The sequence below is a fragment of the Schistocerca gregaria genome, unplaced genomic scaffold (assembly GCF_023897955.1).
Source record: "Schistocerca gregaria isolate iqSchGreg1 unplaced genomic scaffold, iqSchGreg1.2 ptg000043l, whole genome shotgun sequence".
Taxonomy (NCBI): domain Eukaryota; kingdom Metazoa; phylum Arthropoda; class Insecta; order Orthoptera; family Acrididae; genus Schistocerca; species Schistocerca gregaria.
The window spans coordinates 11,867,788-11,877,174 of NW_026061702.1; positions in this window are offsets into that span (position 1 = coordinate 11,867,788).

The window sequence follows — 9,387 nt, forward strand, 5'->3', positions numbered from 1 at the left end:
AATAATCAATACCTAAAACTCGAATTGTACTACTTCTTACTGGATATTACATTAACTTAGAAGCTTCATCTGTGTTCTACTGTGGTGATTTTAGTGTCTCCGCATACCGCAGCACGTGACATAGCTTTGCAGACGATAAGTACAACCGTTTCAGAGAAAAGAGCGGCCAATTTGACGATCTGGCTTTAAGTCGATTCGATAACAAATGACGAAAACGAACGGATTTCTCAGGTTTTTACTACATATGAACACTTTTCACATTCTCCCATGCAACTCGGCTGCTAGTCCTCCTTTCATGCAGAGTCTTAAGGTCCTAGCTCATGTCCAAGTCCGGAAAGCCAGCTAAAAAGTCAATAATCGATACCTAAAACATGAATTGTACTACTTCTTACTGGCTATTACATCAACTTAGAAGCTTCATCTGTGTTCTACTATGGTGCTTTTAGTGTCTCTGCATACCGCAGCACGCGACATAGCTGTGCAGACGATAAGTACTAGCGTTTCAGAGAGAAGAGCGGCCAATGTGACGATCTGGCTTTAAGTCGATTCGATAACAAATGACGAAAACGGACGGATTTCTCAGGTTTTTACTACATATGAACACATTTCACATTCTCCCATGCAACTCGGCTGCTAGTCCTCCTTCATGCGAAATCTTAAGTTCCTAGCTCGTGTCAAAGGCACCAAAGAAGTGTAAAAAGTCAATAACCGATACATAAAACTTTAATTTTACTTCTTCTTACTGCCTATTACATCAACTTAGAAGCTTCATCTGTGTTCTACTAAGGTGCTTTTAGTGTCTCAGCATACCGCAGCACGCGACATAGCTTTGCAGACGCTAAGTACAACCGTTTCAGACAGAAGAGCGGCCAATGTGACGATCTGGCTTTAAGTCCATTCGATAACAAATGACGAAAACGGACGGATGTCTCAGGTTTTTACTGCATATGAACACTTTTCACATTCTCCCGTGCAACTCGGCTGCTAGTCCTCCTTTCATGCAGAATCTTAAGGTCCTAGCTCATGTCCAAGGCACCAAAGCCAGCTAAAAAGTCAATAATCGATACCTAAAACTTGAATTGGATTACTTCTTACTGGCTATTACATCAACTTAGATGCTTCATCTGTGTTCTACTATGGTGATTTTAGTGTCTCCGCATACCGCAGCATGCGACATAGCTTTGCAGACGATAAGTGCAACCGTTTCAGAGAGAAGAGCAGCCAATGTGACGATCTGGCTTTAAGTCGATTCGATAACAAATGACGAAAACGGACGGATCTCTAAGGTTTTTACTACACATGAACACTTTTCGCATTCTCCCGTGCATCTCGGCTGCTAGTCCTCCTTTCATGCAGAATGTTAAGTTCCTATCTAATGTCCAAGGCACCAAAGCCAGCTAAAAAGTCAATAATCGATACCTAAAACTTGAATTTTACTACTTCTTACTGGGTATTACATCAACTTAGAAGCTTAATGGGTGTTCTACTATGGTCCTTTTAGTGTCTCCGCATACCGCAGCACGCGACATAGCTTTGCAGACGATAAGTACAACCGTTTTAGAGAGAAGAGCGGCCAATGTGACGATCTGGCTTTAAGTTGATTCGATAACAAATGACGAAAAAGGACGGATTTCTCAGGTTTTTACTACATATGAACACTTTTCACATTCTCCCATGCAACTCGGCTGCTAGTCCTCCTTTAATGCAGAATCTTAAGGTCCTAGCTCATGTCCAAGGCACCAAAGCCAGCTAAAAGGTCAATATACAATACCTAAAACTTGAATTGGATTACTTCTTACTGGCTATTATATACTTACATGCTTCATCTGTGTTCTACTATGGTGCTTTTAGTGTGTCCGCATACCGCAGCACGCGACATAGCTTTGCAGACGATAAGTACAACCGTTTCAGAGAGAAGAGCGGCCAATGTGACGATCTGGCTTTAAGTCGATTCGATAACAAATGACGAAAACGGACGGATGTCTCAGGTTTTTACTGCATATGAACACTTTTCACATTCTCCCGTGCAACTCGGCTGCTAGTCCTCCTTTCATGCAGAATCTTAAGGTCGTAGCTCATGTCCAAGGCACCAAAGCCAGCTAAAAAGTCAATAATCGATACCTAAAACTTGAATTTGATTACTCCTTACTGGCTATTAAATCAACTTAGATGCTTCATCTGTGTTCTACTATGGTGATTTTAGTGTCTCCGCATACCGCAGCACGCGACATAGCTTTGCAGACGATAAGTGCAACCGTTTCAGAGAGAAGAGCAGCCAATGTGACGATCTGGCTTTAAGTCGATTCGATAACAAATGACGAAAAAGGACGGATTTCTCAGGTTTTTACTACATTTAAACACCTTTCACATTCCCCCATGCAACTCGGCTGCTAGTCCTCCTTTCATGCAGAATCTTAAGGTCCTAGCTCATGTCCAAGGCACCAAAGCCATCTAAAAAGTCAATAATCGATACCTAAATCTTGAATTGGACTACTTCTTACTGGCTATTACATCAACTTAGAAGCTTCATCTGTGTTCTACTATGGTGCTTTTCCTGTTTCCGCCTACGGCAACACGCGACATACCTTTGAAGACGATAAGTACAACCGTTTCAGAGAGAAGAGCGGCCAATGTGACGATCTGGCTTTAAGTCGATTCGATAACAAATGACGAAAACGGACGGATTTCTGAAGTTTTAACTACATATGAACAGTTTTCACATTCTCCCGTGCAACTCGGCTGCTAGTCCTCCTTTCATGCAGAATCTTAAGGTCCTAGCTCATGTCCAAGGCACCAAAGCCAGCTAAAAGTTCCATATTCAATACCTAAAACTTGAATTGTACTACTTCTTACTGGCTATTACATCAACTTAGAAGCTTCATCTGTGTTCTATTATGGTGCTTTTAGTGTCTCAGCATACCGCAGCATGCGACATAGCTTTGCAGACGATAAGTACAACCGTTTCAGAGAGAAGAGCGGCCAATGTGTCGATCTGGCTTTAAGTCGATTCGATAACAAATGACGAAAACGGACGGATTTCTGAGGTTTTTACTACATATGAACACTTTTCACATTCTCCCGTGGAACTCGGCTGCTAGTCCTCCTTTCATGCAGAATCTTAAGGTCCTAGCTCATGTCCAAGGCACCAAAGCCAGCTAAAAAGTCAATAATCAATACCTAAAATTCGAATTGTTCTACTTCTTACTGGATATTACATCAACTTAGAAGCTTCATCTGTGTTCTACTGTGGTGATTTTAGTGTCTCCGCATACCGCAGCACGTGACATAGCTTTGCAGACGATAAGTACAACCGTTTCAGAGAAAAGAGCGGCCAATTTGACGATCTGGCTTTAAGTCGATTCGATAACAAATGACGAAAACGGACGGATTTCTCAGGTTTTTACTACATATGAACACTTTTCACATTCTCCCATGCAACTCGGCTGCTAGTCCTCCTTTAATGCAGAATCTTAAGGTCCTAGCTCATGTCCAAGGCACCAAAGCCAGCTAAAAGGTCAATATACAATACCTAAAACTTGAATTGGATTACTTCTTACTGGCTATTATATACTTACATGCTTCATCTGTGTTCTACTATGGTGCTTTTAGTGTGTCCGCATACCGCAGCACGCGACATAGCTTTGCAGACGATAAGTACAACCGTTTCAGAGAGAAGAGCGGCCAATGTGACGATCTGGCTTTAAGTCGATTCGATAACAAATGACGAAAACGGACGGATGTCTCAGGTTTTTACTGCATATGAACACTTTTCACATTCTCCCGTGCAACTCGGCTGCTAGTCCTCCTTTCATGCAGAATCTTAAGGTCGTAGCTCATGTCCAAGGCACCAAAGCCAGCTAAAAAGTCAATAATCGATACCTAAAACTTGAATTGGATTACTCCTTACTGGCTATTAAATCAACTTAGATGCTTCATCTGTGTTCTACTATGGTGATTTTAGTGTCTCCGCATACCGCAGCACGCGACATAGCTTTGCAGACGATAAGTGCAACCGTTTCAGAGAGAAGAGCAGCCAATGTGACGATCTGGCTTTAAGTCGATTCGATAACAAATGACGAAAAAGGACGGATTTCTCAGGTTTTTACTACATTTAAACACCTTTCACATTCCCCCATGCAACTCGGCTGCTAGTCCTCCTTTCATGCAGAATCTTAAGGTCCTAGCTCATGTCCAAGGCACCAAAGCCATCTAAAAAGTCAATAATCGATACCTAAATCTTGAATTGGACTACTTCTTACTGGCTATTACATCAACTTAGAAGCTTCATCTGTGTTCTACTATGGTGCTTTTCCTGTTTCCGCCTACGGCAACACGCGACATACCTTTGAAGACGATAAGTACAACCGTTTCAGAGAGAAGAGCGGCCAATGTGACGATCTGGCTTTAAGTCGATTCGATAACAAATGACGAAAACGGACGGATTTCTGAAGTTTTAACTACATATGAACAGTTTTCACATTCTCCCGTGCAACTCGGCTGCTAGTCCTCCTTTCATGCAGAATCTTAAGGTCCTAGCTCATGTCCAAGGCACCAAAGCCAGCTAAAAGTTCCATATTCAATACCTAAAACTTGAATTGTACTACTTCTTACTGGCTATTACATCAACTTAGAAGCTTCATCTGTGTTCTATTATGGTGCTTTTAGTGTCTCAGCATACCGCAGCATGCGACATAGCTTTGCAGACGATAAGTACAACCGTTTCAGAGGGAAGAGCGGCCAATGTGTCGATCTGGCTTTAAGTCGATTCGATAACAAATGACGAAAACGGACGGATTTCTGAGGTTTTTACTACATATGAACACTTTTCACATTCTCCCGTGGAACTCGGCTGCTAGTCCTCCTTTCATGCAGAATCTTAAGGTCCTAGCTCATGTCCAAGGCACCAAAGCCAGCTAAAAAGTCAATAATCAATACCTAAAACTCGAATTGTTCTACTTCTTACTGGATATTACATCAACTTAGAAGCTTCATCTGTGTTCTACTGTGGTGATTTTAGTGTCTCCGCATACCGCAGCACGTGACATAGCTTTGCAGACGATAAGTACAACCGTTTCAGAGAAAAGAGCGGCCAATTTGACGATCTGGCTTTAAGTCGATTCGATAACAAATGACGAAAACGGACGGATTTCTCGGGTTTTTACTACATATGAACACTTTTCACATTCTCCCATGCAACTCGGCTGCTAGTCCTCCTTTCATGCAGAGTCTTAAGGTCCTAGCTCATGTCCAAGGCAGGAAAGCCAGCTAAAAAGTCAATAATCGATACCTAAAACATGAATTGTACTACTTCTTACTGGCTATTACATCAACGTAGAAGCTTCATCTGTGTTCTACTATGGTGCTTTTAGTGTCTCTGCATACCTCAGCACGCGACATAGCTGTGCAGACGATAAGTACTAGCGTTTCAGAGAGAAGAGCGGCCAATGTGACGATCTGGCTTTAAGTCGATTCGATAACAAATGCCGAAAACGGACGGATTTCTCAGGTTTTTACTACATATGAACACTTTTCACATTCGCCCGTGCAACTCGGCTGCTAGTCCTCCTTCATGCGAAATCTTAAGTTCCTAGCTCGTGTCCAAGGCACCAAAGAAGTGTAAAAAGTCAATAACCGATACATAAAACTTGAATTTTACTTCTTCTTACTGGCTATTACATCAACTTAGAAGCTTCATCTGTGTTCTACTAAGGCGCTTTTAGTGTGTCCGCATACCGCAGCACGCGACATAGCTTTGCAGACGATAAGTACAACCGTTTCAGACAGAAGAGCGGCCAATGTGACGATCTGGCTTTAAGTCCATTCGATAACAAATGACGAAAACGGACGGATGTCTCAGGTTTTTACTGCATATGAACACTTTTCACATTCTCCCGTGCATCTCGGCTGCTAGTCCTCCTTTCATGCAGAATCTTAAGGTCCTTGTTCATGTCCAATGCACCAAATCCAACCAAAAAAGTCAATAATCGATACCTAAAACTTGAATTGGATTACTTCTTACTGGCTATTACATCAACTTAGATGCTTCATCTGTGTTCTACTATGGTGATTTTAGTGTCTCCGCATACCGCAGCACGCGACATAGCTTTGCAGACGATAAGTGCAACCGTTTCAGAGAGAAGAGCAGCCAATGTGACGATCTGGCTTTAAGTCGATTCGATAACAAATGACGAAAACGGACGGATTTCTAAGGTTTTTACTACACATGAACACTTTTCGCATTCTCCCGTGCATCTCGGCTGCTAGTCCTCCTTTCATGCAGAATGTTAAGTTCCTATCTCATGTCCAAGGCACCAAAGCCAGCTAAAAAGTCAATAATCGATACCTAAAACTTGAATTTTACTACTTCTTACTGGGTATTACATCAACTTAGAAGCTTAATGGGTGTTCTACTATGGTGCTTTTAGTGTCTCCGCATACCGCAGCACGCGACATAGCTTTGCAGACGATAAGTACAACCGTTTCAGAGAGAAGAGCGGCCAATGTGACGATCTGGCTTTAAGTCGATTCGATAACAAATGACGAAAACGGACGTATTTCTCAGGTTTTTACTACATTTGAACACTTTTCACATTCCCCCCTGCAACTCGGCTGTTAGTCCTCCTTTCATGCAGAATATCAAGGTCCTAGCTCATGTCCAAGGCACCAAAACCCAGCTAAAAAGTCAATAATCGATACCTAAATCTTGAATTGGACTACTTCTTACAGGCTATTACATCAACTTAGAAGCTTCATCTGTGTTCTACTATGGTGCTTTTCCTGTTTCCGCCTACGGCAACATGCGACATACCTTTGAAGACGATAAGTACAACCGTTTCAGAGAGAAGAGCGGCCAATGTGACGATCTGGCTTCAAGTCGATTCGATAACAAATGACGAAAACGGACGGATTTCTCAGGTTTTAACTACATATGAACACTTTTCACACTCTCCCGTGCAACTCGGCTGCTAGTCCTCCTTTCATGCAGAATCTTAAGGTCCTAGCTCATGTCCAAGGCACCAAAGCCAGCTAAAAGTTCCATATTCAATACCTAAAACTTGAATTGTACTACTTCTTACTGGCGATTACATCAACTTAGAAGCTTCATCTGGGTTCTACTATGGTGCTTTTAGTGTGTCCGCATACCGCAGCACGCGACATAGCTTTGCAGACGATAAGTACAACCGTTTCAGAGAGAAGAGCGGCCAATGTGACGATCTGGCTTTAAGTCGATTCGATAACAAATGACGAAAACGGACGGATGTCTCAGGTTTTTACTGCATATGAACACTTTTCACATTCTCCCGTGCAACTCGGCTGCTAGTCCTCCTTTCATGCAGAATCTTAAGGTCCTAGCTCATGTAAAAGGCACCAAAGCCAGCTAAAAAGTCAATAATCGATACCTAAAACTTGAATTGGATTACTTCTTACTGGCTATTAAATCAACTTAGATGCTTCATCTGTTTTCTACTATGGTGATTTTAGTGTCTCCGCATACCGCAGCACGCGACATAGCTTTGCAGACGATAAGTGCAACCGTTTCAGAGAGAAGAGCAGCCAATGTGACGATCTGGCTTTAAGTCGATTCGATAACAAATGACGAAAACGGACGGATTTCTCAGGTTGTTACTACATATGAACACTTTTCACATTCTCCCATGCAACTCGGCTGCTAGTTCTCCTTTAATGCAGAATCTTAAGGTCCTAGCTCATGTCCAAGGCACCAAAGCCAGCTAAAAAGTCAATAATCGATACCTAAAACTTGAATTGGATTACTTCTTACTGGCTATTAAATCAACTTAGATGCTTCATCTATGTTCTACTATGGTGATTTTAGTGTCTCCGCATACCGCAGCACGCGACATAGCTTTGCAGACGATAAGTGCAACCGTTTCAGAGAGAAGAGCAGCCAATGTGACGATCTGGCTTTAAGTCGATTCGATAACAAATGACGAAAACGGACGGATTTCTCAGGTTTTTACTACATATGAACACTTTTCACGTTCTCCCGTGCAACTCGGCTGCTAGTCCTCCTTTCATGCAGAATCTTAAGGTCCTAGCTCATGTCCAAGGCACCAAAGCCAGCTAAAAAGTCAATAATCGATAACTAAAACTTGAATTTTACTACTTCTTACTGGGTATTACATCAACTTAGAAGCTTAATCTGTGTTCTACTATGGTGCTTATAGTGTCTCCGCATACCGCAGCACGCGACATAGCTTTGCAGACGATAAGTACAACCGTTTCAGAGAGAAGAGCGGCCAATGTGACGATCTGGCTTTAAGTCGATTCGATAACAAATGACGAAAACGGACGTATTTCTCAGGTTTTTACTACATTTGAACACTTTTCACATTCCCCCATGCAACTCGGCTGCTAGTCCTCCTTTCATGCAGAATCTTAAGGTCCTAGCTCATGTCCAAGGCACCAAAGCCATCTAAGAAGTCAATAATCGATGCCTAAATCTTGAATTGGACTACTTCTTACTGGCTATTACATCAACTTAGAAGCTTCATCTGTGTTCTACTATGGTGTTTTTCCTGTTTCCGCCTACGGCAACACGCGACATACCTTTGAAGACGATAAGTACAACCGTTTCAGAGAGAAGAGCGGCCAATGTGACGATCTGGCTTTAAGTCGATTCGATAACAAATGACGAAAACGGACGGATTCTCAGGTTTTTACTACATATGAACACTTTTCACATTCTCCCGTGCAACTCGGCTGCTAGTCCTCCTTTCATGCAGAATCTTAAGGTCCTAGCTCATGTCCAAGGCACCAAAGCCAGCTTAAAGTTCCATATTCAATACCTAAAACTTGAATTGTACTACTTCTTACTGGCTATTACATCAACTTAGAAGCTTCATCTGTGTTCTGTTATGGTGCTTTTAGTGTCTCAGCATACCGCAGCACGCGACATAGCTTTGCAGACGATAAGTACAACCGTTTCAGAGAGAAGAATGGCCAATGTGTCGATCTGGCTTTAAGTCGATTCGATAACAAATCACGAAAACGGACGGATTTCTCAGGTTTTTACTACATATGAACACTTTTCACATTCTCCCGTGGAACTCGGCTGCTAGTCCTCCTTTCATGCAGAATCGTAAGGTCCTAGCTCATGTCCAAGGCACCAAAGCCAGCTAAAAAGTCAATAATCGATACCTAAAACTCGAATTGTACTACTTCTTACTGGATATTACATCAACTTAGAAGCTTCATCTGTGTTCTACTGTGGTGATTTTAGTGTCTCCGCATACCGCAGCACGTGACATAGCTTTGCAGACGATAAGTACAACCGTTTCAGAGAGAAGAGCGGCCAATGCGACGATCTGGCTTTAAGTCGATTCGATAACAAATGACGGAAACGGACGGATTTCTCAGGTTTTTACT